This window comes from Hyperolius riggenbachi, chromosome 1, assembly GCF_040937935.1.
Source record: "Hyperolius riggenbachi isolate aHypRig1 chromosome 1, aHypRig1.pri, whole genome shotgun sequence".
NCBI lineage: Eukaryota > Metazoa > Chordata > Amphibia > Anura > Hyperoliidae > Hyperolius > Hyperolius riggenbachi.
The window spans coordinates 596682402-596709671 of NC_090646.1; the positions used below are offsets into that span (position 1 = coordinate 596682402).

General features: G+C 47.0%; 1 long non-coding RNA gene across 1 annotated transcript in view; it reads right to left on the reverse strand.

Annotated features, from left to right (window-relative positions):
- Positions 1-6564: 6564 nt before the first annotated feature.
- LOC137528137 (uncharacterized) overlaps positions 6565-27270 on the reverse strand; it is a 57141-nt gene continuing 36435 nt past the window's right edge. The window contains exon 4 of the long non-coding RNA XR_011023288.1: positions 6565-6710. This is a non-coding gene — a long non-coding RNA (uncharacterized lncRNA). The remainder of the gene's footprint in view (positions 6711-27270) is intronic.

Below are 27270 nucleotides of genomic sequence, written 5' to 3' on the forward strand. Positions count from 1 at the left end.
GTAAGGTATAAAACTATCCCCTAAAAGAAAAAAGGTCTGTGTGTCCCATTAATCCTCATAAAGCTAAATACTCCCCTGACGATGGATCAGGGAACCTCACAGTGACGTCTCCTCATCACGAGGTTCCCTGATCTATTTCCTGCCTGCGGGAACAAACAACGGCATGCGATGGGCGCGAACGAGTATTTAAATTATCTCAGTATTTTGATAGGAGTTGTTGGGGATCTTAAAGAGAACCTGAGGTGGAATATTTAAATCTTAATAGGACCCAGAGGCATGTCATGTGCACAATGACATGCCTCTGTGTATATTGCTGCCGCTAGTCCCCCGGGGTCTGCTGTCCTAATATTTTTTACTATTTTTTGTTTAATTTTACACTCCCCCCTCCCTCCCTCACCCCGCCAGCCAATCAGCGTGATTGGCTGTCATAGGCTTCAGCCTATGACAGCGGATAACTTCCGCAGCAACAGAGGGGACAACCGTGTCACACGGCTGTCCCCAGTACAGCGCTGCCTTAGATTACAGCGCTGTACATGGTAATTAGATGACGTCTAACAGACTCCAAGCGGTGATCTGAGACTGAAGGCGGACCTCCGCCCAGAGGCATGTCATGTGCATAATGACTTGCCTCTGTTTCTCTCTATTGCCACCGCTCGTCCCCCCGGGGTCTGCTGAGCCCCCCTGAAACTATTGCCAGGCTATCGACAATCTGCTTGTCACTAGCCATCTGTTTACCTGAGGCTTGTCAATCAGCCTCTTCCGCATTGGCAGGCTCCCTCCACACGGGACGTACTTATGGGTCGTGGCTTAGCTTCCGATTGGAGGAAGCTAGCAGAGGCAGGGAGCGGTGGGGGGAGCCTGTCATGTAGGTGGCAATGTGGAGGAGGCTGATTGACAAGCTTCAGGTAAACAGACGGCTAGAGACAAGCAGATTGTTGCTAGCCTGGCAATAGTTTCAGAAGGGCTCAGCAGACCCCGGGAGGACTAGCGGTGGCAATAGAGAGAAACAGAGGCATGTGATTATGCACATGACATGCCTCTGGGCGGAGCTCCGCCTTCAGTCTCACAGCGGCGATCGCTGCTTGGAGTCTGTTAGGCGGCAAAACCATTGTCTAATTACCATGTACAGCGCTGTGATCTAAGGCAGCGCTGTATTGGGGACAGCCGTGTCACTCTGTTGCTGCGGAAGTGATCCGCTGAAGCCTATGACAGCCGATCACGCTGATTGGCGGGCGGGGGGGGGGGGGGGGGAGGGAGGGGTAAAATTAAAAAAAAATTGTAAAAAATATTAACAAAATAAACTAATAAATATTTACTAAAAAACAAACAAACACCTGGGGTGCGATCAGACCCCACCAATAGAGAACTATGTTGGTGGGGAGAAAAGGAGGGAGGGGGGGTTACTTGTGTGCTGAGTTGTGCGGTCCTGCAGCGAGCCCTTAAAGCTGCAGTGGCCATTTTTGTGAAAAATAGCCTGGTCTTTAGGGGGGGGGGTAAAGCCTGTGGTCCTGACGTGGTTAAAGATCCGATCCGCCATGACGGTTGTTATTGCCACACAACACAAAGTGTTATTCACCTAGTTGTGTGCCTGTACGCACGTCACACGATCATGGAAACGATCGATCGTCACTCAAAAAATCGCTGGTCTAAAAAAATTGCCAATAAAATCAGGTAGTGGGTACGAGCCTTGAAATATCGAACCCAAATGAAACAACTGAGTTTTTCTCAGTAAAATTGGAATTTCCCTTTAACCTCCCTAGCGGTATGGACAGAAATGTCCGTTCAAAAAAACATGCTGTGAACAGTATAAACATGCATACACATCAATACTCTCATGCACTGTATACTAGACCCTTGCTTGACACATTTTGGCAAGTTACAGGAAAAAAAAAAGTTTAAAAAATAAATTTTATCACTGTTTGCACAGAAATCCTGTGAAAATTGAACGCTGGGTAGGATTTTATTAAACAAAGCAATAACCGCAAGCACAGAACATCACCATTAAACACCCACACAATAAGCCCTGCAATGTTCTTCTCACTAGTGTTGGGCGAACAGTGTTCGCCACTGTTCGGGTTCTGCAGAACATCACCCTGTTCGGGTGATGTTCGAGTTCGGCCGAACACCTGACGGTGCTCGGCCAAACCGTTCGGCCATATGGCCGAACTAAGAGCGCATGGCCGAACGTTCCCCGAACGTTCGGCTAGCGCTGTGATTGGCCGAACGGGTCACGTGGTTCGGACCCGAACGCGCTCTGATTGGCCGAACTGTCACGTGGTTCGGGTAAATAAATACCCGAACCACGTCATATCTCCGCCATTTGTCTGTGGGTTTAGCTTTGGGTAGGCAGGCAGGGTAGTTCGCGCTCCAGCCACGCTAGCCAGGGTCCCCCCCAGTCATTGTGTGTCGCTGCTGGGAATAGTAGTACACCGCTCGCTCAGCATTCTGTTTACTGCCACTCTGTGTACCTCGCTCAGCCACACTATATAGCATTCTGTTTACTGCCACTCTGTGTCTGCTGGGAATAGTAGTACACCGCTTGCACAGCCACACTATATAGCATTCTGTTTACTGCCACTCTGTGTACCTCGCTCAGCCACACTATATAGCATTCTGTTTACTGCCACTCTGTGTCTGCTGGGAATAGTGGTACACCGCTCGCTCAGCCACACTATATAGCATTCTGTTCACTGTTCTGTGTCTGCTTGGAATAGTGGTACACCGCTCGTTCAGCCACACTATATAGCATTCTGTGTACTGTTCTGTGTCTGCTGGGAACAGTAGTACACCGCTCGTTCAGCCACACTATATAGCATTCTGTGTACTGTTCTGTGTCTGCTGGGAACAGTAGTACACCGCTCGCTCAGCCACACTATATAGCATTCTGTTCACTGTTCTGTGTCTGCTGGGAATAGTGGTACACCGCTCGCTCAGCCACACTATATAGCATTCTGTTCACTGTTCTGTGTCTGCTGGGAATAGTGGTACACCGCTCGCTCAGCCACACTATATAGCATTCTGTTTACTGTTCTGTGTCTGCTGGGAATAGTGGTACACCGCTCGCTCATCCACACTATATAGCATTCTGTTCACTGTTCTGTGTCTGCTGGGAATAGTGGTACACCGCTCGCTCAGCCACACTATATAGCATTGCGTACTCTGCCAGTCAGTGTGTATATTGCTGGGATCAGTAATACTCCACTCACCGTCAACCACTATATGAGCTCAACATGAGTTCCCCAGAGACCTCCGCTGTGAGCAGCACTCCCAACAACAGCAACAGCCAACGCCCCACGCAAGCTATAACATCCACCCCAGCAGCCAGTGGTCAGCAGCAGCCCTCCCCGGAGGAGAACGTTGTGTCCATCAGTCCGTCGCCAGAGCGATTAATGAGGGCTGCCATTGAGGAGATGATGGGGCCTGATGTGGAGGAGGAGGTCTGGCTCAGGCCAGCATCCCAAGTTAATGTTGAGGACGATGAGGGGTCTGTGTCTGGGGATGTTGGGGTGGCAGAGGTGGTGGGTGGGTCAGACTCAGGAGAAGAGTTGTATGATGAGGATGATGATCGGGACCATCTGTATGTGCCTCAGAGTCCGACCCCGGAAAACATGTTGTATCGTGTGTTTAGGTACTAAAATCTGCGTTCCCTCCCAGTAGTGTTGGGCGAACAGTGTTTGCCACTGTTCGGGTTCTGCAGAACATCACCCTGTTCGGGGTGACTATATAGCAGACTATATAGCATTGTGTTTAATGCCACTCTGTGTACACGGCTCAGCCACACTATATAGCATTGTGTTTACTTCCACTCTGTGTCTGCTGGGAACAGTAGTACACCGCTCACCCGCCACTGTATAGCATTGTGCTCTGTGTCACTGCTGACAATAGTGGTACACCGCTCACCCACCACTGTATAGCATTTCTGTACTGCCACTGTACTGCTGCCAGTCAGCGTGTACTTTAAGGATAAGTGAAATGAGGAAGAAATCCGGTGAAAGAGGGAGGGGCAAGGGAAGAGGTGTTTCCCCTGACGGTTCACGTACAGGCCACAGGGGAGCACCCAAGAAAACCCACTCAATACTGCCCATGTTGTCCAGGACAACAACCCTCACAGATCCAAAAGAACAGGACCAGATAATTACTTGGATGACCTCTCAAGCGTCCAGCAGTGGGTTAAGCAGCACCAGCACATCACGCACGAGGTCCGAGTCCTCAGCCAGTTAAAGTCTGGGCTTTCTTTGAAGACTGCACTGAGGATGTTACCATGGCGATTTGCAAGGTGTGCAAGACCCGCCTGAGCAGGGGGAAAAGTATTAACAACCTCTCCACCACCAGCATGAGCCGCCACATTCTATCCAAACATCCCACTCTGTGGGCAAACGCGGCAGGACAGGGTACCACCAGCAACACTGCCTCCCTTGGGTTCACCAGACTCACCACCAGACCCGCCTCAGCAGCAGCAGTAGCCCAGCCATTGCGTGGTTCACAACATTCACAAACATCAGACGATGCTGACACTGTCACTTTCCGGACTAGTGCTCTTGAGGTCTCCCAGTGTTCATCAAACACAACAACCAACAGCCCTTCGGTGTGCAGCGCTACGGTTGAGTTGTCTGTTTCTGAGATGTTTGAGCACAAGAGGAAATTGCCAGCAAATGACCCCCGGGCCGTGGCAGTAACAGCCAGCCAGCATAGCCAAGCTTCTGGCCTGCGAAATGCTGCCATATCGAGTGGTGGAGACAAACAGCTTCAAGGGCATGATGTCAGTGGCCATCCCACGTTACGTGGTTCCCAGCCGCTACCACTTTGCGCGCTCTGCAGTGCCTGAGTTGCATGAGCACGTGGTCAGCTAAATAACCCGAAGCTTGAAGAATGCCGTTGCCTGCAAGGTTCACCTCACCACTGACACCTGGACGAGTGCGTTCGGCCAGGGTCGATACATCTCCCTTACCGCGCACTGGGTGAACCTTGTGGAGCCTGGCAGCGATTCCTCACCTGCTACGGCGCGGGTGTTGCCCACGCCGCAAACAGCTGGATAACAACAGCAGCACCTACCTCTCTGACTCCTTCTCCTCCAACGCATCTCAAAGCTGTACCTCATCCGGAAATGCTAACCCAGCACCAGCAGCAGTAGGATCGTGGAAGCAGTGCAGCACAGCTGTTGGCATGCGTCAGCAAGCGTTGCTGAAGCTGATCTGCCTTGGGGATAAGCAGCACACAGGGGAGGAAATTTGGAGGGGAATAAAGGAACAGACGGATTTGTGGCTGGCACCGCTGGACCTGAAACCGGGCATGAAGCTAGACACCTGGCACGAACTGGCAATGTACGCAATAGAGGTGCTGGCTTGCCCGGCAGCCAGCGTTATGTCGGAACGCTGTTTCAGTGCTGCCGGAGGCATCATCACAGATCGGCGTATCCGCCTCTCCACAGAAAATGCAGACCGTCTGACTCAAATTAAAATGAATCAATCCTGGATTGGAAACGACTACGCAACACTCCTGGACCCCAACCAAGTAACATGACCGATGAACATCTGGGATGGTTTAGCGTTTCCGGTCCCTGTTTATTGAACCTCTCATCTGTATTACATTTATGACTGCATGGCGGCAAAAAGCATTGCTGCTATATCCGCACGCTTTTTGTCCTCATGCAAGGCCTGGGTTGTTGTGTCTCACAAAGCGTGGCCTTCTCCTCCTGCGCCTCCTCCTGTTCCATCACGTGTGCTGCTGCTGCTGCTGCTGCTGGGTTAGCGTTGCCGCGTGGTCCCTGTTTATTGAACCTCTTATCTTTATTACATTTATGACTACATGGCGGTACAAAGCATGCTATCCGCACGCTTTTTGTCCTCATGCAAGGCCTGGGTTGTTGTGTCTCACAAAGCGTGGCCTTCTCCTCCTGCGCCTCCTCCTGTTCCATCACGTGTGCTGCTGCTGGGTTAGCGTTGCCGCGTGGTCACTGTTTATTGAACCACTTATCTTTATTACATTTATGACTGCATGGTGGTACAAAGCATGCTATCCGCACGCTTCTTGTCCTCATGCAAGGCCTGGGTTGTTGTGTCTCAAAGCGTGGCCTTCTCCTCCTGCGCCACCCTCCTCCTGTTCCATCACGTGTGCTGCTGCTGGGTTAGCATTACCGGTCCCTTTTCCTGGAACCTCTTATATGTATTACATTTATGACTGCATGCCGACAAAAAGCATGTTACCTGTGCAAAGAAAACAGACATTTCCCGCATTTAAAAGACAGTTTTCCCTTTGAAACTTTAAAATCGATTTTCTCAAAAACTATAAGCTCTTTTTGCTAAATTTTTTTTTCCTCTTGTACCCACTCCCAAGGTGCACATACCCTGTAAATTTGGGGTATGTAGCATATAAGGAGGCTTTACAAAGCACAAAAGTTCGGGTCCCCATTGACTTCCATTATGTTCGGAGTTCGGGTCGAACACCCGAACATCGCGGCCATGTTCGGCCTGTTCGGCCCGAACCCGAACATCTAGATGTTCGCCCAACACTACTTCTCACCCCATAAGCATCATAGTTTACTGTACCTAATCAAGGACACATTTGGAAGGGAGTTACATCACACATTTCAGCAACTGAGATCATTGTAGATCTGGTGTAGCACAACATGAAATCTAATGAAACCGAATACTTCCTATTTATCTTCACTGTCAGTACAGCTGTGTTCTCTGCAGCTATGTTATCAGATTATTCTAGTAGGAAGGAAAAAAAAGAACTTTACCAAAATTAGGAACTACAGATGAATTTACAGATCTAATCAATCTCTAAAGTATAAAGTACATAACTCCAAGCAATAGACTTCCTTTTAACATGGCTACACTGTTCTTGGAGCAGATACTCATACTGAGATATCGGTTTTACATGAGCTTGAAAGACATTTCTTAGAATGATTTTCATATACATTGTGTTTCTGCCCTGCTTACACACACACACTGCTACCTCACAGAGCATATGAGAACAGCTAAGAGATTCTTTAGCTACTGAGAAGGATCTGAAGAGAGGGACCTGTATGCCCCCCTCCCCCCATTCAGAATGAGCTCTTCCTGGCTGTAAACTCTGTGTACTTTAAACTGTGTGAGGCAAAGAGTGAGACACAGGAACAGCTGATGCCTTATTTACACACATTTGAAGCTATATTTCTGCTTTATTATTGCACTCCATTCTGCAGCCATGATTTTAACCGCAAAAGGCCTGTTTATAGCTATCAGACAAAATGCACGTCACAAGTAAATTGGCGTCAGCGCATGGGCACCACCGCCGCCAACATCTAAAAAAAAATGCATCACCATTGATTTGAATTCCTTTCGCCGTCATTTATTGATAATGGCCTCAATTCACTAAAATCATGCTGTTGATAATAAGGCAAGAGAAAACTTACCACCACACGTTGATCTTGCTTTATTAAGGTGGAGAGATATGTTTTTACAGTAAGAGAGATATCTTATCATTTAAGTCCTTAAAGAAAACCTGAACTGAAAATTAAAATTAAAATATAAGCATACACAAGTCATACTTACCTCCCGTGTAGTCTACTCCTCAGTTTCTTTCTCCTGTCCCGCGTCCTGTTTGTTCACTGTGATCAAGGGAATTCTCCGTCCTCCATTTTGAAAATGGCCATTACCCCATAACAGCTTTCTGGTCAGCACACAGTTAAACTGTAACATTGCCCACTTGAGCCATAGGGAAACATGGACATTACTTGGTACATCAGTTTTCCTCTCAGCTATAACTAATAGCAACTGATATTTTACTGACAGCAACTGATATATTTCAGATCTGACAAAATATTGTCAGAACTGGAAGGGATTATTGTCAGAAGAAAATGGTGAGCTTCTGAGAGGAACTGATGGCAAGGTAACTATGTAATGTTCATTTGAAGTTACCTCATGTGTTTATTTTAAATATTTTTACTCAGTACAGGTTCTCTTTAAAGGGAAGGTCCGAGGAATTTAAAAATAAAAAATCCACTTACCTGGGGCTTCTTCCAGCCCCTGGCATCCGTCCTGTGCCCTCATCACAGCTCCAGTGGCTCATGGTCTCCTCTGGTGAAGACCTCGCCAGTTCAGCTTCCGCGGTGGCTTCCTCTGCGCTCCAGCGTGCGGTTCACTGGTTGCGCTGATGCCATCTGGACTGTACAGCGCAGGTGCAGTAGTTCTGCGCCTGTGCTGTACAGTCCAGATGATGTCAGCACAACTCTGAGAACCTCTCACGCAGGCACAGTAGGAATTCTGCACCGGAGGGGACCCAGGACCACCAGCAGTGAGCAGAGCAAAGGCAAAGAACGGCTTGCAGGGGCTGGAGTAAGGACCCGGTAAGTGGATTTTTTTATTTTTAATTTGCTTGGATGTGTCCTTTAAAGAGAACCCGAGGTGGATCTTCGAGGGGCAGATGGGTCACAGAGGCATGTGCTTTACCTCCTGAAATGCCTTTGAGTCCCCCACACTGCTGCTCACTGCCCCTCCCCCCGCCACCAGTGCCGAGCTATAACCCCCCGAGACTAGCAACAATATTTGTCGCTATCTCAGAGGTAAACATTAAGCAGAGAAATTTGCTGTTTAATTGCCTGCCATGGGCGTTCCTACAAGGTTTACAGAGCTGCCATCAGGCAGCTCTCTCTCCTTGACCACGCCCCCTGCTGCTCCCCGCCTCCCTGCACGCTATGAGAGACTCACAGTCTCTCAGTGCAGCGTCACGAACTATAGGTCACGCAAGTGAAAGTGGGCCATTGCAGGCCACATGAGCAGCGAGGAATGGCGTTTTTTGTGGCTACCTGATCTACTCAGCCCCGCGGAACAGGTAGCCTACTTTTTTTTGAGCCCACCTCAGGCTCTCTTTAAGTTACCTCCTCTGTAGTTATTTTCACATGCAGTTAACAGCCTGTCTTTAACGTTAGAATTCTGTAGTTATTTTAAGGATTGAAACATTAACTTTAGAGATCTCTCCTTAACTTAAAGAGGAACTCCAGTGAAAATAATGTCATAAAAAAGTGCTTCATTTTTACAATAATTATGTATAAATGATTTAGTCAGTGTTTGTCCATTGTAAAATCTTTTAAATCCCTAATTTACATTCTGACATTTATTACATGGTGACATTTTTACTGTTGGCAGGTGGTGTAGCTGCTGCATGCTTTTTTGGCAGTTGGAAACAGCTATAAACAGCTATTTCCCACAATGTAACAAGGTTCCCAGACAGGAAACTGCCAGGAGTACCACGGTCCTCAGAGCTTTTTGTGGGAGGGGTTTCACCACAATATCAGTCATACAGCGCCCCCTGATGGTCTGTTTGTGAATAGGAATAGATTTCTCATGTAAAAGGGGGTATCAGCTACTGCTTGGGATAAGTAGTAGCAGTAGGGTATTGTACCGTGTTAATTATCAGTAAAAGCAAGAAGTTTTAAATCAGGATGATACCATTTATTGGCTAACTAAAAATTAATAAGAATAAGCAAGCTTTCGGCCTTGCAGCCTGCGTCGGGCTTACAGAATGTAAGGCCGAAAGCTTGCTTATTCTTATTCATTTTTAGTTAGCCAATAAATGGTATCATCCTGATTTAAAACTTATTGATTGGGATAAAGTTAAATTCTTGGTCGGAGTTTCTCTTTAAAGACAGATGAGTTAACTTTAGGTTTGCCTGACGTAAATTGTTTAGTGAATACTACATACCTTATCACCATGGTGATAATACTAGAAACAGCTCAGAAACGTTATTAAAGACAGGAGATAAGCTTAGTCAATTGAGGCCATTGTTAATAGCCACATATGAAAAGTTGCATTAAAATTCACATGAAAAACAGGGAAATCTGCATACAGAAAAAGGTATGTAAAATATAATATGCTAGTGACAATTAGACCCTTAGTGATAACACTGTAAAATAAATATATAGATTAAAATAACAATAATGGTAATAAAATAAATGTCTTATTGTGCTTAGCTCTTATCTAGCCTCTGATGTAACTTAAACTATCACAATATAGTGTACAGCTGCTTTGTTGGTGTTTTCCACTTTCTCGAACTTTTTATACAATTTACATGAATATTGACTTCAGTGTTTTCCCACAGCCCCTAAAGCCATTTTAACTGCCTGAACTGATTGATTTTGGTAGGTAAAGCAGCAGTTTCTGGCTCCTACACCCATTTACAGATAGTAATATATACATTTTGCCATAGATTATGCGCAAAATTAAAATGGTTTATGGGCATCGCCGTTCAACTGTAACCTTTCCTCTTCAGCGATTGTAGAGTAAATTCAAGGCCAATCAATGATTTGTGTTCCCTTCCAGCTGGCATTGTAGAAAACATTATCATATCATTCAGGTCTCATTTAGAGGAGCACAGGGATCTTTTTCATCTGTGGGAGGTGGTGTAGTATTTATGACATGACCTGAATGAGATGTTTAGCGTGAGAACTACCGGTACTCATTTGGTATAAGTTGTGGAGGATGTGGAGCAACTACTGTTAAAGCTTATGGTAAACTTATGCTCCCATTGGCCACAACCAGGGCACCTTGTCATGGATCTGAAAATAAAAGAACAAAATCACTAATGCATGAAGTGTTCGGAATGGATTACGTCACAAAACTTTTCATGAATCATCTCACCTCTCTGGTATTCAGTATCGGGCAATTCGGGGGCATGTGGTAACTGGAGAAATTGGGCGCCGCCAAAGATTTTAATTGAGAATATCGGCAAGCCTGCGCCAAAAGGGGAATTCAGGCACCAGATGACACCTGATAATTATTGTTTTTGTTCTTTTTTTGTGGGTTTTTCTTTTTTTTTAATCCGGCAAGAAAGGGGAAATTTGGGCACCAGGTGGCACCAGATAATCATAGTTTTTTTTCTTATAACAGTTTTTTATTTTTGCACCACCATGGATGGTCTTGGGGTTAGGCACCAATGAGGGGGGGTCTTAGGGTTAGGCACCGCCAGAGGGAGGTCTTGGGGTTAGGCACCAAATTGGGGGGGTCTTAGGGTTAGGCACCGCCAGGGGGGGTCTTAGGGTTAGGCACCGCCAGGGGGAGGTCTTAGGGTTAGGCACCACCAGGGGAGTCTTAAGGTTAGGCACCAATGGGAGGTCTTAGGGTTAGGCACCACCAGGGAGTTTTAGGGTTAGATCCCATCAGGGGGTCTTAGGGGGGGTTAGGCACCACAAGCAGTCGTTAGGGTTAGGCACCACCAGGGGGGTTAGGCATAGGTAGTGGAGGGTTCTGTGTGAGAGTAGGGTTAGGTTTAGCGATACTAAAATATCAGTAATAATATTTTTAACAATATTTTACTAACAAAAATTATCTTTACTTCAAAAAGTATCTGTAAATTTACCGATATTTTACCATTGGCACTGTTCCTGCGCCCAATTTCCCATGGCGCCCGAAATTTAAATGCCTGGCAATCACCTTATCTATGAAAAGCTTTAACGTATCAAACAAGTACATTTTTTACTAGACAAAAAGCAAGAAAAAATCATACCGAACAGGCACAATTATTTTGAGCGATTTATTTTTGCTTTCTCAGATTAGGTGACAAAATAGTTAATTCATGGCATAGGTTTTGTAAATCAGCCCCATTGTGATGCAGAAACCAAAACAACTAAGCTACAAAAGTTATAAGGGCCTGTTTACACTAAGTCCGAATATGCAGCATTTCCCCACATGCGACCTGGATGGGGTAAACACTGCCTATTCAGACAATGAGCTCCCCACCTGAATCCCATGCTGCTGCAATTCTGGACGGCATGCTGCAGTTTTCCACGGCACACATCCAAATCCCTATAAGGAGTCCAAGGCAAGACTTCCGAACATTGCAGGGTGGTCCCTTGAGCGCGCCCTTAGTGGCTGCAGCTCTTGAGCGCTTTGTGTCCAACAGGAGAAAACGCTATACAAATTTTAGGATTCTTCTTCTTATTATTATTATATAGGGACCTATTTTAGAAAAAAATGGGATTTACATATTTTTTGGGGGCGCAAACTATTTTTGGGGTGTTACAACCCTCTTTAAAGATGGGCAAAAAATATTCCCAAAGACAGTATTTTTTACAGACAGAAGAGACACGGAACAGACAGAAGAGACATGGAACAGCATCTCAGGAATCGAGATCCATGCATAGCAGCAAAAACAAGGTCGATAATTACATAGATTACATTTTGTTTACGCTGAAATGACTCTTGATTGTTTACCGAAAGTGGTTTTTAGTCTTAAATGTCTCAGTTCATCTTGTAGCAGAACTGCAGAGTGACTCCACTGCAGACAGCTTGCGCAATCAGTAAAATGTTTTGAATGGCGTGTAAGCGAATATAAGTATTTATTAAAGGATAACATCATTTTTAATATTGTGGCAATTATGTGCAATCAGGGAATTATGTGAAATAACAGGAAGATAAATTAATAAGAAACATGATCTCTAAATCTCTCTAAATGAAAAAAAAAGGGTAAAGAAGATAAAGAAAAAGGATTATGAAGAATAGAACAAGGGTCTAACAGCAAACTGTATAAGCACAACAATTACAGATGCCCCAACTCCTTGCTGATAATGTATCAATAGAATCCTTGACTGATGATTGTTGTTGAAAATACTAAAGCAAGTGGGGTACGTGTAAGCAATAGATTCAGAGGCCTACTGATTGCTTCAGGCATATGGATCAATACCCCTTAGTGTCACCATAAAAATCAAATTTCGACAGGAACTGGTTTGAGTGTATTAAGTGATAAAGATGCTAGTCCTGCATTCAAAACTTTCAAAACTTTTTCTGCTGTTATGATTGGAGTTATCACATACTTAAGGAGCACTGGCCCTTTCGTAGTCAGTGCCAAACAGTTGCATGCTGGGGTTCTTTTTATCTATAATATATTCCTCCTCTTCCCTTTATTTCCCTGCCAGCTGCTTATCTGAAACCTGATCCCCTGCTGACTTGTGTTTACAAGCAAGGCTGAGGTGACTCAGCGATTGGAGGAGAAAAGAAAAAAGTAAAGGGCAGAAATGACATCACGAGTTAGCCCTAAACTGTGGGCAAAAGACATGGCCCCCACCAGGAACAGAATTCTCTTAATTTACTACATAACATTCACTAAAATCAAAAGGTGGGAAGTACAATACATGTGTTATGTAAGTAGATCAAGTATGTATCTACTTATATATGTGTTTTTTCCCTGGCATAGTATGGCTAATCCTACTGCTTTAACTGCTACTAGATAGCGCTGGATAGGCTGCCACGGCACATAGGGCTCCGATACATTTGTTTTTTTTTCCTGTTTTCCTGTTTTTTTCCCTCTCCCTTTTTGTTTTTTCTACTTTAGTTAGTCAAACTGGCTAAGTTTTAGGGGTGAGGATCATATTATCCCCCAGCGTGCAGTGCCCCAGCTCTCGAGGCTGGCTCGGAACGGAAAGGCCACCCACGTGGAGCGACCCGAGCACGTGTGTTTCTCCCTTGCCGGCTTCGCGGATCTGCTCCCTCGCACCCGTGCCCCCCAGGTCCCGCACGAGGAGGCTCAAGTGGATGTCCGCATCCCCCCAACCACGGCCGTACACCAGCCCAGGCTCACCCGCACCAGCCCAAGCTCACCTCCAGCGGCTCGGAACGGAAAGGCCACCCACGTGGAGCGACCCGAGCACGTGTGTTTTCCCCTGCCGGCACCGCGGATCTGCTTCCCCGCACCCGGTGCCCCCCAGGTCCCGCACGAGGAGGCTCAAGTGAATGTTCACATCTCTCCATCCACGGCCGTGCATAAGCCCAGGCTCACCCGCACCAGCCCAGCTCACCTCCAGTGGCCGGACGCCACTAGCAGATCCACAGCCTCTGCCAGACCCACAGCTCCGGGACTGCCTCTGCCAGATCCACAGCGCAGAGCACAGCCCCCGCTGCCAGGCAGCCTCCCGGTTTGCAGCCTGACGGAAGCCTCCAGCCGCGGACGCAGTGCTCCAGTCCAGGACCGCTCCTCAGCCGTCATCCGGCTGTACTTGCGGCCCTCCGCCTCCTGCACCTCCAACGGCACGGCTCAGAGGTAGCTGAACATCCTAGGAGGCTACCTCACGGCGGATCCAGGAGGCTACCTCACGGCGGATCCAGTTTTCCACAGGTGCCACCAGGTGAGACTTCTGTTCTCTGGGCCCCGGTCCGTGAGCCTCTGGGGGTACTGCTGGGGTCTGGGACCGGTATTGGGCACGGGGTTCAGCTGAGTGAAACCAGCTGGTGTCTGTCTGTGCATCAAATGTTTTTTTGTCGCTGCCAGGTGGGCACGCGCGTCCCACTGATGAGTGACTGTGTTGCACATGTTCTCTGTTTTGCACATGTGTCGCACTGCTGACGGTCCGTAGGGTACATGCCTTGCACTTGGGGCACTCTGCGGATGGGCTGTCGTTGCACTTGCCCCCTACATCTGGGTCACACTGCTGCTGATGGTCTGTTATTGCACTCGCCACTACATCTGCGTCGCACGGCGGATGGTTTTGTTGATGGACTTGTTATTGCACTCGCCTCTTACATCTGTGTCACACTGCTGTTGGACTGTTCTTGCACATGCCCCTTACATCTGTGTCACACCGCCGATGGACTGTTATTGCACATGCCCCTTACATCTGTGTCGCACTGCTGATGGACTGTTATTGCACATGCCCCTACATCTGTGTTACACCGCTGATGGACTGTTATTGCACATGCCCCTTACACCTGTGTCACACCGCTGAGGGTCTGTTATTGCACCCGCCTCCTGCATCTGTGCCACACTGCTGATGGACTGTTATTGCACATGCCCCTTACATCTGGGTCACACTGCTGCTGATGGACTGTTATTGTTATTGCACTCGCCTCTTACATCTGTGCCACACTGCTGCTGATGGACTGTTATTGCACATGCCCCTTACATCTGGGTCACACTGCTGCTGATGGACTGTTATTGTTATTGCACTCGCCTCTTACATCTGTGTCACACTGCTGCGGATGGACTGTTATTGCACTCGCCTCTTACATCTGTGCCACACTGCTGCTGATGGACTGTCATTGTACATGCCCCTTACATCTGGCACACTGCTGCTGATGGACTGTTATTGTTATTGCACTCGCCTCTTACATCTGTGTCACACTGCTGCGGATGGACTGTTATTGCACATGCCCCTTACATCTGGGTCACACTGCTACTGATGGACTGTTTTGCACATGCCCCTTACATTCGTGTCAGACTGCTGCGGATGGACTGTTATTGCACATGCCCCTCACATCCGTGTCACACTGCTGCGGATGGACTGTTATTGTACTCGCCTCTTACATCTGTGTCACACTGCTGATAGACTGTTATTGTACTATTACTAGTACTATTACGAGTATTGTTGTACATTCCAGTCGCACTGTGCTGGCTTACCATCCATGCCCCAAATGCTACCCCTCCCCCCTCGTACCACCTACTCCAGAGCACAGCTCCTCAAATGGGAACATATCACAGCCGCACACCCGGAGGATGGGCTCCTGTACAACTCTGTTTGGAGCCAGGTCCAAGTAATCACTGCTTCTGCGCCCTGGCCTCCTGGTAGCCAGCGCCGCAGGGGCTGTCGATCAGGTGTCCGGGCGAGGCTGGAGAGGAGGGGCCTGCGGTCAGCCATCCCCGCAGTCCTCCTCGCAAATGTCCGCTCCCTCCCTAACAAGCTAGATGAGCTGAGACTCCTCAGCGAAAAGAGGGAACTCGGTCACAACACCCCAGTCTTTTGCTTTACTGAAACGTGGCTCCATGACGACATCCCTGAGAGTGCCCTCCAGCTCCCAGGCTTCAGCCTCATCCGTGCAGACCGGCACAGCACCCTCTCTGGGAAAAAGAAAGGGGGCGGCATCTGCTTCTACATCAGCTCCGCCTGGTGCTCAAACACCTCTGTACTGGCCAAGAAATGCACACCAGAACTTGAACTCCTCCTCATCAATTGCAGGCCAACCTACTCGCCCAGGGAGTTCTCCTCCTACGTCCTCGCGGGTGTGTATATCCCTCCTGATGCAGAGGTAAATGCTGCCCTGCGTGATCTCAGTGATACCATCATGCAGTGGGAGACAGCACTCCCGGACTCGCTGTTCATTATCTTAGGGGATTTTAACAAGGCCAACCTCCGCAAAGAGCTGCCCCGCTTCCATCAGCACATCACCTGCCCCACCAGGAGTGCCAACACCCTCGACCACTGCTACACGGCCCTGAAAGAAGCATATAAAGCGACACCGTGGGCAGCCCTAGGCTCATCTGACCACTGCATCATCCACCTGGTACCTACTTATAAAAGGCGCCTGGAAACCTCAAAACCTGTCACTAAGTCCTCCAAAGTGTGGTCAAGTGAGGCCAAACTTCAACTTCAGGCCTGCTTTGACTGCACAGACTGGAAGGCCCTGGAATCGCCTAACCTGGACGAGTGGGCAGACAACGTATCCTCGTACATTAGCTTCTGCGAGGACTCCTGTATCCCAACTAAAACCTTCAAACTGTATCCAAATGATAAACCGTGGTTCTCAAAAAGACTACGACAACTACGGCGCAGCAAAGAAGCCGCACATAAGTCCGGCAACCAGGAGGAATACAAGAAGGCAAGAAACGACCTGAACAGAGAGCTGAGGTCCGCAAAGAAGTGCTACGCAGAAAAGCTGGAACAGAACCTCTCCTCAAACGACCCACGAGCCGTGTGGAAAGGACTGAAGGCTGCCACCAACTACAAGCCCCCCCCTCAGCATGCCACACCGAGCACTGAGCTTGCCGAGAGTCTCAGCGACTTCTACTGCAGATTCGAGAACCAGCCAGCACTTGCAGGACTCCCACAGCCCCCTGCACAATCTGCCACTGTAGCCCTGAGCCCTCACTCACCCCCACCGTCAGTGAGGGAGGCGGATGTACTGAAACACTTGCTAAGGTTAAATGCTAGGAAAGCCTCAGGCCCGGACGGAGTGTCACCAGCCTGCCTGAAAACCTGTGCTCGCCAGCTCGCTACCACCCTCTCTTCCATCTTCACAAGGTCCCTCCAGGAAGGCAAAGTTCCCGCGTGCTTCAAGAGGTCTGCCATTATCCCTGTCCCCAAAAAGCAGGGCATCCTCGACCTCAACAACTTCAGGCCCGTGGCACTTACATCCGTGATCATGAAAGCTTTTGAAAGCATGGTGCTACCCCTCCTTAAGCACTCTACTGAGGGACTGCTGGACCCGCACCAATTCGCGTACAGAGCGAACAGGTCCACAGATGACGCCATCAACATCTGCTTGGAGCACGTCTATGATCACCTGGATGGGCCGGACTCCTACGCCAGGATCCTCCTACTGGACTTCAGCTCAGCATTCAATACCATCAGCTCTAAAATACTTCAAGACAATCTCGCTGCGCTAGGAGTCCACCCCATCCTTCGCCTGTGGATCACGGACTTCCTCACCAACAGGTCCCAGGTTGTCAGGTTAGGCACCATCTCCTCACAACCTAGGATCACCAACACAGGGGCCCCACAAGGCTGCGTCCTGTCGCCGTTTCTGTTCTCTCTGTATACGAACAACTGCAAATCCACGTCAGACTCGGTAAAAGTAATCAAATTTGCCGATGACACGACCATTGTAGGTCTCATCACCAAAAACGATGAGAAGGCGTACCGCCACCAGGTCGAAAGCATATGCCGCTGGTGCAGAGAGAACGGTTTGGTCCTAAACACAGCAAAAACGGTGGAGATGATCGTTGATTTCAGGAGGCGCGCCTCTTCCCCGCCTCCAATCCACATTGATGGCATGGAGGTGGAAAGAGTCCCCAGTGTCCGCCTCCTGGGCACAACTATCTCCAATGACCTGAGGTGGAACACCAACACTGCCTCAACACAGAGGAAAGCCCAGCAGAGACTTTTCTTTCTCCGCCAACTGAAAAAGTTCGGTATGGCCCAAAAACTCCTGACAAATTTTTACTCCGCCACGATCGAATCCGTCCTATGCTCGTCCATCCTGGTCTGGTACGCCAGCTCCTCCGCCAGCGACAAGCTCAAACTGCAGAGGGTCATCAAATCTGCAGAGAGGATCATCGGGAGATCCCTTCCAACTCTGGACCTCCTCTACCACTCCAGGCTGAACACCAGAGCATTAAAGATCGCCAACGACCCCTCGCACCCAGGCTACCGCTTCTTTAATCGGCTCCCCTCGTGCCGGAAGCTCCGGTTCCGATCCATCTACACCAGGACCTCTAGACATAAGAACAGTTTCTTTCCCTCGGCTGTCAACCTCCTGAACTCTCTCCGTGGAAATGCCCATCCCCACCCCACAATACCATGACGCACTGAAGCACCCTGCACATAGACGCCGCTTCAGCTCAAGCGTACCTTTCGGATGTTTTTTTGTATTGTAATTATGCCACATTGTCTCCCTCTGCATAAAAGTTATAAAATGTTCTGTATTCTGTATAATGTTCTGTTCCTACTGCATGCCCTGTCCTGTATCTGTAAACACTGTATATCGTGTATCAGTACCCTGTACGTGCCAAGCCCAATTCCGGGCACGACCCAGTCGTGCTTGGCGAAATAAAGTTTCTGATTCTGATTCTGATTCAGATATAAACTGGTTGAATGACTACATATAAATTAACCCCTCCACAAACCTTACATGTTTCACCCCCTCAAAGGGGGGCTTTGTCAGGGGACAAAGTGCTTAGAGACAAGGTGCTAGTGGAGGAAACCCACACAGCAGGGGCGTTGCTAGCCCCAAAGATCAGTGGCACGTGCCCCGGATCTATTATGGGGTGCCTCGGATGTCCCCCAGAGTCAGGCAGTACTCAATTCCGTCTGCTTGGTCTCAAGATTCTGCAGACATCTTCTCTTCCAGGCTTCTCCCCCTAGTGTCTGAGAAGGAATCTGACTCTAGAGCTCCTAGAGTCTGATTCTTGGATGCTAGGGGGAGAATTGCCAGCTACAGAGTATGTCTCCAGACTTGCAGAGTGAATGGAGGAGAGGAGTAGCTCCTCCCATTGTACTACTCTACTGGGGGTAGGAACAATGAGGACACACACAACATTGCATATTCCCTATGGAGTTAAAGGGATACTGTAGGGGGGGTCAAGGGAAAATGAGTTGAACTTACCCAGGGCTTCTAATGGTCCCCCGTAGGCATCCTGTGCCCGCGCAGCAACTCACCGATGCTCCGGCACCGCCTCCGGTTCACTTCTGGAATTTCAGACTTTAAAGTCTGATAGCCACTGCGCCTGCGTTGCCATACACAGACACAGACCATACTGGGCCTGCGCAGTATGCTCCTGGTGACATCAGCAGGATCGAGGACACGGCAACGCAGGCGCAGTGGTTTTCAGACTTTAAAGTCTGAAATTCCAGAAGTAAATCGGAGGCGGGGCCGGAGCATCGGTGAGTGGCTGCTTGGGCACAGGATGTCTGCGGGGGACCATTAGAAGCCTCGGGTAAGTTCAACTAATTTTTCCCCGACCCCCTACAGTGTCCCTTTAAGGTCATGTAAATTTGGCTCTACCCATGACCACACCCACATTCTGGTGCTTACCCACACCCATTTTTTGGCTGGAGTGCACAAAAAGTGCCCTGGATCTCTTAGGATCCTAGCAACGTCCCTGCCACACAGACAATTGGAGGACATACTAACTCCGTGCAGATAGTGCCTTGGCTGGGACTCAAACCAGGGACCCAGTGCGGCAAGGCGAGAGCGCTATTCAAAATTCAATATGGTTGTCCTTCGAGTGTTGAGATGACAAAAGGAGTTTGTTACTGTCATTCTATCCCCTCTGTTGTAAAAATAACAAAGTGGACATTAGCCATAGGGACACAGTTAGAAGTGAATAGGTAAAGTGATTTTATTAGAGTTATCTTTTTAGGTTAAAGGGAAAAAAAATCAGGATTACAGAGGAACTGTTGGGACGTATAGAACAATGCAGTTAAATATTCAGGATACTCACAGTAATTTTCCTGGTTTCAGCATTAGAAACACTTTATCTGTATGTTTCTGTACATTGGTATGTAGCACTGCCCTCCCAGTGATGCTTAGCCTAGGCTGATGAGATATGCATAATTAACCCCCCTCCCAAAACAAAAACATTCTGGAAGGCCAGGTATATCTTCTACTGGCTTTAGAGCTCTCAGTAAACAAACATTCCACAGAGATGCACCTGACATGACTGAAGATGTTGCCACCTGCAATAAAAATCAGAATGTAAATCAGGGAGAGGAAAGATGTTACAATGGGGATACACTGACTAAATTATGTATAAATGAATATTGTAAAAAATACGCAATTTTATTCATGATGTATTTTCCACTACAGTTCCTTTTTAACCTCTTTATGACTGCGTAACGCCGGTTGGCATCAAGTCCTGGGGCATTTTGCTGGGTATCGCACGAGGCGATGCACGCGCATCCCCGCTTCCGCTCCGCTCGGTCATCAGTCTCTGAGCGGCAATATTTACACTGTACAGCACTGCGATCTACGGCAATGCTGTACCGGGGACAGCCGTGTCACTCGGCTGTCCCCTCTGGAGGCTCAGGAGCGATCGGCTCTCATAGGCTGATGCCTATGGCAGCCTATCGCTGTCATTGGCTGGCGGGTGGAGGGGGGGTAGGGAGGGAAAGCTGGGTACGAAAATAAATAAAAAATAGTACATTTTATTAAAAAAAAGATAATTAAATTAATTTAAATTAAAAAAAAAACACTGCCCGCAGCAGCGATCAGAGCCCACCAACAGAAATCTCTGTTGGTGGGCAGAAAAGGGGGGGGGGGTCATTTGAACGCATGGATCTGTGGCTCTGAAGCAAGCCATTAAAGCTGCAGAGCCCTAATTTGCAAAAAATAGCCTGGTCACGGAGGGGGGAGGGGGCTAAAGCTTGTGGTCCTTAAGAGGTTAATAAGTGTGAAGTAAACTGAGCATGTGTGAAGTGAACTGGGCACGCCCAGTGGGGGATAGGGGGGGGCCTGCTCACTTCACAAGGGCAACGTAGATATCCATAGACAAAAAGAGAACCTGGTCAACATATGTAAAGAAGTTTGCTAAATATATGCATGCCTGGAAGAGATTACTGTAGAATAAAACTAACATTTCCCTTCATTCACATAAAACTCAGTTTACTTGAACATCAGAGATGTGATGCCTGAAAATATAGTGACAGCAATCTTATATGCAATTACCAGGGAATGCATGATGAGTGATCATTGAAAGACTACATCCTGTTGTTACATAACCAAACCTCATCTCCGATGATAGCAAACTGCACTTTCCTAATACAGACCAGGCTGTAATGATAACACGGGGTGTCTTTCTTTTGTCTTTCTTTTATAAGATGGAACAGAACAATTATTATAGATTGGGATCTGTGACTTATAACTCATTTGGGAGACTTTGATTAGACTGGGGCCCAGGAAGACTAGCAATGATATATTTACCTATAGACCGATGATGACTGTACATACAGTAAAGTCTTGGTTATCCGGCACAGATGAGGAATGGCTGATGCTGGATAGTTGTGCTTTCTGGTTGCTTGAGACTCCATGGTAAAAATAGGCCTAGCTAATACAATATTATACTACACTCTATGCATACATGAACTGAATGTAAAAATACAGTAATTGGAAGTATACTAAACTTGGGAAGCCATGGAACCCAGTGCTTAAAGAGGAAGTGTTGCGAAAATCTTAAAACACATACTAATAAGAAGTACATTTCTCTCAGAGTAAAATGAGCCATAAATGACTTTTCACCTATGTTGCTGTCACTTGCAGTAGGTAGTAGAAAACTGACATTACCGACAGGTTTTGGGCTGGTCCATCTCTCTATAGGGGATTCTCAGCATGGCCTTTATTCTTTATAAAGACATTCCCTGAAAAATATTTACATAAGGATGCTGGCCAGCCTCCCTGCTCGCTGCACACTATTTTGGCAGTTGGACAGAGCAACTACCATTCACTAAGTGCTTTTAAAAAAAAAAGAAAACCCTGAGAACCCCCTATGAGAAAATGGGCTAGTCCAAAATCTGTCGGTATTGTCAGATTTCTACTACGTACCGCAAGTGACAGCAACATAGGAGAAAAATAATATATAACTCATTTTACTCTGGGAGAAATTTACTTCTTATTTGTATGTGTTTTAAATTTTAAGATTTTCGCAATAGTTCCTCTTTAAAGCGGATCCGAGATGAAAAACTAACTATAACAAGTAACTTGTCTATATATTTTATCTTAAAGTTATCTAAAGTTTAGCAAATATAGGTGAAAACAGATATAATAGAAAATGATTATTTCTTCCTGTGATACAATGACAGCAGCAATGTTGTTTGTAAACATTACACAAAGGCTTATCTGTATCTTGATCACTAATCCCCCCTCTTCCCCTCTGCCTCTGAAACTGAGCTCCCATGAGCCCTTGCTACTGCCTAGGCACTCTGAAAACCTGTGGGCGTGGTTTATTTAGTTGATAGGGAATAAGAATATTAAAACAAAAACAAAAAAGTATTTGGCTTGAAGAATGCCCTATAAACAATAGGAAAGGAACACAATTATGCAATGAGTAAAAGTTCACCTCGGATCCACTTTAAGAAAACAGTTTAAGAAGTTGGCTTTCACCACTGTGAGTACTACCAGTGAAATTTGCCAGTTGGTTCAAAACTGCTGGTAAATTCTGGATAACCGGGACTCTACTGTATTTGCTTTCCCCATTTCTGGGGAGGTGGATGAAAGGCCGTCATTTTCAAGATCTCAAGGACCCTGATTGGTCAGGTCTTTCTGTATAACTAGTGCATTTGTCATCATCAAACTAACTGATTGGAGGTTTGATTACTTTTGAAAGCCAACCTTTTATGTTTAAATATCTCAGGTTTGCGCAGCAAAGGGGTGATGCAGATGGACAGCACCAGTGTGCATACAATTAAGGTAAGTAAAAAGGGCATGAGATATACACCTAACACTAACCTCCCCCCACCTACTTTTCACAAATCAAATCAAAGATAGCTTTATTGGCATAACCAATATTCATAGAGGCATTGCCAAAGCAGGGAGGGAATGGGGGTCATGGAACAGGGTGAGGTAGGGGTACAGTGGGTTAGCAGTTCATGGACATTTTTAGGTTTAGTCTGTGGCAAACTGACATACTATGGCCTCAATTCACTAAGCTTTATCAACCACTTTATCAAACGTTTGATAATTTATCTCATGAGTAAAATCTTATTTTGAATTCACTAAGGTGTTACAGATTTATCGAATGTTTTATCAATAAAATGTTCAATAAATCTATAAACACCTTAGTGAATTCAAAATTAGATTTTACTCATGAGGTATATTATCAAACGTTCGCTAGCGTACAGCGATTGTCACTGTGGATTCCTTTTCTCCCACGTAGAGTTTTCACTCATCCTGTAATGTGTGAAAGTGTGGAAATAATTCCATTGACTTTGTAAAGAAGGTCTCCCTGGTTGCAGTATATTTGGGGCAGTGCAGCAGGAAGTGATTCTCGTCCTCTAGGGTCTTCGGCTCACAGTGTTGGCATAGTCTATTATCTCTGGGTGTGTAAGTCTGTCTGTGTCTCCCAGACCCGATTTCGAGGTTGTGAGCACTACGTCTGTAGACACTTAGGATTTTCCTCTCTTGAGAGTTTCGGAGATTTTCAAGGTATGGGGCCATTTTATATTCTTTCTGTACTCACACTAACCTCCCCCCTACATACGCCTAACACTAACCTTCCTTACCTGCTCTTACTCTAACCTCCCCCTGAATATGCCTAACATTAATATGATAACCTGGCACATACAGTGGGATGCGAAAGTTTGGGCAACTTTGTTAATCGTCATGATTTTCCTGTATAAATTGTTGTTTGTAACAATAAAAAAATGTCAGTTAGATATATCATATAGGAGACACACACAGTGATATTTGAGAAGTGAAATGACGTTTATTGGATTTGCAGAAAGTGTGCAATAATTGTTTAAACAAAATTAGGCAGGTGCATAAATTTGGGCACCACAAAAAATAAATGAAATCAGTATTTAGTATATTCTCCTATTGCATAAATTACAGCCTCTAAACGCTTCCTGTAGGTTCCAATGAGAGTCTGGATTCTGGTTGAAGGTATTTTTGACCATTCCTCTTTACAAAACATCTCTAGTACATTCAGGTTTGATGGCTTCCGAGCATGGACAGCCCTCTTTAACTCACACCACAGATTTTCAATTATATTCAGGTCTGGGGACTGAGATGGCCATTCCAGAACATTGTACTTGTTCCTCTGCATGAATGCCTTAGTGGATTTTGAGCAGTGTTTAGGGTCGTTGTCTTGTTGAAAGATCCAGCCCCGGCCCAGCTTTAGGTTTGTCACTGAATCCTGGACATTGCAGTGGCGTACCTAGGGCATTTGACACCCGGTGCTGGGTATTAAAAGACACCCCCCCCAAAAAAAAAATAATGGGTGTGGCTATAACCTACGGCACGCGAAGCGCACTGCAGTGAAAAAATGGGCATGGCCATGACCAGATGAGGGCGGAGCTAACTAATTTAAAGTGAACCCGGGATAAGAGTGATATGGAGGCTGCCATATTTATTTCCTTTTAAACAATAGGGAGCCCTGCTGATCTATTTGGTTGCAGTAGTGAACTGAATTACACCAGAAACAAGCATGCAACTAATCTCGTCAGTTCTGACAATACTGTCAGAAACCCCTGACCTGCTGTATGCTTGTTCAGGATCTATGGTTGAAAGAATTAGAGGCAGAGGACCAGCACAGCAGCCAGGCAACTGGCATTGCGTAAAAGGAGATAAATATGGCAGCCTCAATATTATTCTCACCTCGGGTTCCCTTTAAAAGTGCAACGCAAAGACAGTGGGCCCAAGTTTTGGTGAGCCTTAATTCAGGTTTTCTCAAGAAAATACACGTAAAGTGAGTAGATTTGCCCAGAAAATAAATGCAATCATGGCGGTAGATTTGCCTAGAAAATACATGTAATCATGGCGGCAGATTTGCCCAGAAAATACATGCAATCATCTGGAAGATTTGACCAGAAAATACATGTAATCGTGGCAGACCTGGCCAGAAACTGCTTCAATCATGTAGCAGACCTGACCAGAAAATGCATACAATAACATAGCAAACCTGGCCAGAAAACACTTCAATCATGTAGCAGACCTGGCCAGAAAATACATGCAATCATGTCGGCAGATTTGACCAGAAAATACATGCAATCATGTGGAAGATTTGACCAGAAAATACATGCAATTATGTGGCAGACGTGGCCAGAAAACACTTCAATCATGTAGCAGGCCTGGCCAGAAAATACATGCAAGCATGTGAAAGATTTGACTAGAAAATACATGCAATTATGTGGAAGATTTGACCAGAAAACAAATGCAAGCATGTGGAAGATTTGACCAGAAAATACGTGCAATCATGTGGCAAACCTGACCAGAAAATACATGCAATCATGTGGAAGATTTGACCAGAAAATACATGCAATCATGTGGCCGACCTGGCCAGAAAACACTTCAATCATGTAGCAGACCTGGCCAGAACAGTCGATACACCTGCTAATATAAATAAAAAAAAACATTTACTCACCTGAAGCAGCAGCAGGCCTCCTGTCCCGGCCTCCGTCCGGCGCAGCTCCCACAATCCTCTGCAGCCAGCCAGCAACTGAAACTCCCGGGCTTAGAGCAGGGCTATGGGAAAATGGCGCCCGAAGCCCTGCACTGCAGACTCAAAGTCTCCAGAGCAGGGCTTCAGACGCCATTTTACTGTAGCACTGCTCTGCCGCAGCTGTGGGCTGCTGCTGTCAGTGAACTGACACAGCGTCTATTAGACGCCGAAAGTCTGTTCACGCTGGGGGGTGCTTTAGGGGTGCTTGGATAATGTCGCTGCCATTGCCCCAGTATAGCTAGTATAGTTGCCCCCAATATAGCTAGTATAGTTGCCCTTAGTGTAGGTAATATAGTTGCCCCAGTATAGCTAGTATAGTTGCCCCCAGTATAGCTAGTACAGTTGCCCACAGTATAGCTAGTACAGTTGCCCACAGTATAGCTAGTACAGTTGCCCACAGTATAGCTAGTACAGTTGCCCACAGTATAGCTAGTATAGTTGCCCCAGTATAGTTAGTATAGTTGCCCCAGTATAGTTAGTATAGTTGCCCCAGTATAGTTAGTATAGTTGCCCCAGTATAGCTAGTATGGTCGCCCCCAGCCAATATAGCTAGTATAGTTGCCCCCAGACAGTATAGCAAGTATAGTTGCCCCCAGCCAGTACAGTTAGTATAGTTGCCCCCAGCCAGTATAGCTAGTATAGTTGCCCCCAGCCAGGATAGCTGCCCCCAGTATAGCTAGTATAGTTGCCCCAGACAGTATAGCTAGTATAGTTGCCCCCAGCCAAGATAGCTGCCCCCAGTATAGCTAGTTTAGTTGCCCCAGCCAGTATAGTTGCCCCCAGTATAGCTAGTATAGTTTAGTTGCCCCCAGTATAGCTAGTATAGTTTAGTTGCCCCCAGTATAGCTAGTATAGTTGCCCCCAGTAAGTTTAGTTGTCCCCAGTATAGCTAGTATAGTTGCCCCCAGTAAGCTAGTGTAGTTTCCCCCTAGTATGACTAGTATAGTTGCCCCCAGTATGGCTAGTATAGTTGCCCCCAGTAAGCTAGTATAGTTGCCCCCAGTAAGCTAGTATAGTTGCCCCCAGTATGGCTAGTATAGTTGCCCCCAGTAAGCTAGTATAGTTGTCCCCAGTATGGTTAGTATAGTTGCCCCCAGTATGGCTAGTATAGTTGCCCCCAGTATGGCTAGTATAGTTGCCCCCAGTAAGCTAGTATAGTTGTCCCCAGTATGGTTAGTATAGTTGCCCCCAGTATGGCTAGTATAGTTGCCCCCAGTATGGCTAGTATAGTTGCCCCCAGTATGGCTAGTATAGTTGCCCCCAATATGGCTAGTATAGTTGCCCCCAGTATAGCTAGTATAGTTGCCCCCAGTAAGCTAGTATAGCTGCCCCCAGTAAGCTAGTATAAGTTGCCCCCAGTAAGCTAGTATAGTTGCCCCCAGTCCCTCACCTGGGACCTCTCCTTCTGCCTCTCTCTCCCCTCTCCAGCATAGGGGCGACAAGTGCGGGGCGGCCGGAGGCGTACAGAGAATTACTCACCTGATTTCCGCGTTCCAAGCGCTGGCAGCGTCATGACGTTACAGGTCTCCGCCTCCAAGGCAGAAGGAGAGGTCCCAGGTGAGGGAGGGGGGGGGGATATGTCCCCCCTTCCCACCGCTGCGTCCACAGCCTCTCCTTCTAGCCCTGCTTCCCCCTCCTGCTGTGCTGCTGTGGGG